At 34.9% G+C, this 3,490-nt stretch overlaps 1 long non-coding RNA gene across 1 annotated transcript; it reads right to left on the reverse strand.

The window, feature by feature from the left end:
- Positions 1-666: 666 nt before the first annotated feature.
- Positions 667-1,893, reverse strand: LOC109590915 (uncharacterized). The gene is made up of 4 exons (XR_002189565.1): positions 1,836-1,893; positions 1,296-1,781; positions 1,052-1,207; positions 667-715 (listed from the first exon to the last, which is right to left on the reverse strand). It is a non-coding gene; the product is annotated as an uncharacterized LOC109590915 (long non-coding RNA).
- Between the last annotated feature and the right edge of the window lie 1,597 nt (positions 1,894-3,490).

A 3,490-nucleotide genomic window follows, 5' to 3' on the forward strand; every position in this document is an offset into this window, starting at 1 on the left:
CTTTCTCAGACATTGCATGCACAAAAATTTTAGTCTTCTTAGAAACACATGGTTGTGGGCATGGTTTCCGGGGCATTTAATTAAGACAGGCGTTTATTTGCTATTTTCTGTGCAGCACCCGGGTTCATTTAAGACAGGCTTCAATTCAAATCCGGCTTTTATTTAAGAATATACGGTACTTTCCAAGTTTCATTAAGCCTGAATATTTGACTGGATTGAAATGTGCAGTGGAGCGCAAGCAAAGCTGAAAAATTATTCATCAATCTTAATTCCTACAAGTAATACATGACAAATAGAATATAAACACTTTAATTATGTATAGGCTTTACCTCCATTACATCAATCATTCTCGAAACCACCACCACCCTTTCCCAAAAGTCTTTAGTAAACGTTATACAATGGTGAAGACAATTTGTGAGCTATGGATGAAGAATATAATGTTGCAGTACACGTATAGATATTAGTGCAATGTAAAGCAAATATATACTTTAGTCTCAAACTGGCTCATTTTTTATAGGTTGGGGAAGAATTTTCTGTATCTCTTTTGTCCAGCTAGCATCTACTAGCTCAACTGATTCAATATTTCTAGTATAAAAGACTTAATATATTTAACAAAGTTTTTGAACTAAATTTTAATGTCACTTTGTGAATCTTTTTACCTTATCATATTTGATGATGTTGTTGTCAGTTGTTTAGCAAATTCAATTGGCTGCAGCTAAAAATTGAGATATGAGAGAAGACTAAAAGAATGATATGCAGATAATATAATTTCATGCTCATGCACAACTTGTTATACTAACATCTAATATGTGAAGCTCTTTCATTTTACTGCTGAACTTTGTACAACATTAATTGAGATGTGCTTATGCTGCAAATGAATACTAATTATTTTGAGAAGTGAAAGTTGAGTCCAACTATTTTGAAGTAAAATCTTAACTTGGAAAATAAGCATCTGGGCCTAGTCTCTCTTTCATGTGTGGAGAGTATGCTGGCAGTATTAATGTTATTAAGGATTATTGATATTTATTATCTAAAATGAGTTCCACCTTACTATGCATCATTGGAAATAGGAAATTCACTTCATTGTTATCAATTCAAAGTCCAAGGCAACTTCTCTCTAAATTGCACAATGCTTCAGGTAGTGACTTCAATTATTATCAGTAAGTATTGTGGGAGTTTCATCATCGTGCATTCTTTCATCTTCCTGCTGTGTATACATGAAGGATAAAAGGGAGAAATGGAGAGATGCATTAACATAAGGTCATACAAGCATCGACGATACTCATGTGACTCACTTTAGATGATGCTTGGTACACAGGCGGAATCCATTTCTGCAATTTTTTGTCTGTTATTGATTATAAGGAATATTTTAATTAACACAAAAAGATGTGTCTTTCTAAAAATCATACAAATGGTCATTCACCCAATGTTATAATACATTGAGTTTTACTACTTTGGGCCCTGGCGATCCTAAAAACCAAGATTGCAGGCTGTAATTATTGATACTGCATGGAAACTGCGGATCTAGCTCTTCCTTAGCACTTATCTCTTTGCAATGGTACCTCATGGTTGACCAACATTTCTTCTGTTCTATTGGCTGGGACTTACAGAGATGTGTACTAACTATGAGGCTAAGGTCAGTCAATGGATGGGGTGCCAAGTATCACAGACAAGATATAAAAATTGGAGGATTGAGATGCATCTTCATGGTCCTTGACAAAATTATATCACAATTGGACAGGCCTGATGGAAGACATCTGCTACTAGCTCTGTTACATAATCTAAATCAAAAGGGAATATCACTAATACATTAATAAAAATAAACTGATACTCACTGTATGTTAGATCAGGGTTGACTTTTCGTACCTTCTTAAACTTTGGAAAAATAATTTCATATCGTTTCTCACTGTCTTGTGTGACAGCTTGCATTCGTTAACCATTCTCATTGAAATGCAATGCAGCTAACAGTAATCTGAGTAAGATGCAACAAATGATGTTTAATGCTATGTGGCTATTCTTTACAAGGCATACCTGCATTGCATGCCATACTGAAAAAAGGCAGTGGACTTTGAAGCAAAGTGTATAATAAATAACACTGTGAAAAGATTCCTAGCTTGAGGTTTGATAAAAAGGGCACAGTCGAGCCTGATCTTTCAATAGTTCCTTGTTGTTTATTATTGAAGATAGTTTTTCGCTAAGCTTTATGTCTATAGCGGGAGGTACACTAGTCATATCATACACATATAAATTGCACACAGGTTACAGGTAAACTCATGCTTTGTCAGCCATTGTTTAGGGTTAGTTGAAGCTGGATGTGCACACACAGGATACCTGTCATTGTGACCTTGATGAATATTGTGGAGTTGGTTTTCAAACGAAAGCAATTTTGCTTGCTATCACCAATAGGGGTTGATGACACACACCAGTATAAGTGATTAATTATGCATCTAATCCACTTTGAGAGCAGTTCACAGTCCTTAGTTTTAGCCAGTTAATGCTTCTAACTTCTTCTGTAGGCCTTTACTTGTACAAGACAAGAAACGATTATAATAAAGTAATAATTTTTAACTGAGCATAATACCTTTTGCAACATGCCATGTGTCATAATAATGCTTGATAGCTGGATTGGTTTCTTGTAGCCATTTATTCATTTGCCTGTCAGTGACAAGCACATCGATGCTTGGAACCTGACTCCCATCCACCGAGTTGCATTGTCAGACTTCATTTCAATAAACTACCTTCCCTTGATTCCCATTCCCCATCAGGATGCCCATCTCCACGTCTTGGCAGTGGTATAAGAGGTAGTCTTGGGGGAGGTGGTGGTCTTCTTTCTCCTCAGGGTGGTGGTCGTGGTGGTGGTCTTGAATTGTCTGGATTATCTACTGGTAGATTTGGAGACCAAGGCTGAGAGACCATGTCTTTCTATTATATTAAAGTGTTATATTGAACTTAATTTAATTATCATCATTTATATACACTGTATGCATCGTTATTGTAAAGTAAAGCCAGATTGTACTCTTCATTGTCATCAACCCTAGACTTCAGAAGCTAAATTCATTAAAGTTTATAGAAGTACTAAGTAAGAACGAAATCAAATTGATAATTAATCATTATAATCAATTAATAGTAACAACAAAATAGTATTATTTAATGTCATTGTCACTTGTGGTATTTTGAAAGCAATCTTAATTGATCATTTAAATTTGTCATTTTGTGCACTGTGATTAAGTGATGTGACAATTTCTATAACGGTTTCTTAATGTTGCTTCCATGGGACAGGGATATTGCTTGGTTTGCTTTCCAATAAACTCTGCAGCTAAAGGAAACAAATGATATGCTCCAATTGGTGAAAATTATTTATTTTCTTAAATGCTTCACTTCTTTGTGGATCGATGTTTAAAAAATGCAAGTACATTCATTACCTGAGGTAAAAACCTTATCTTTTATGCAATGTTGTCCAAAGTTGGAAATTTAGTTGATTTTGTATGTA

The sequence above is a fragment of the Amphimedon queenslandica genome, unplaced genomic scaffold (assembly GCF_000090795.2).
Source record: "Amphimedon queenslandica unplaced genomic scaffold, v1.1 AMPQUscaffold_9291_Cont18734, whole genome shotgun sequence".
Classification (NCBI taxonomy): Eukaryota; Metazoa; Porifera; class Demospongiae; order Haplosclerida; family Niphatidae; genus Amphimedon; species Amphimedon queenslandica.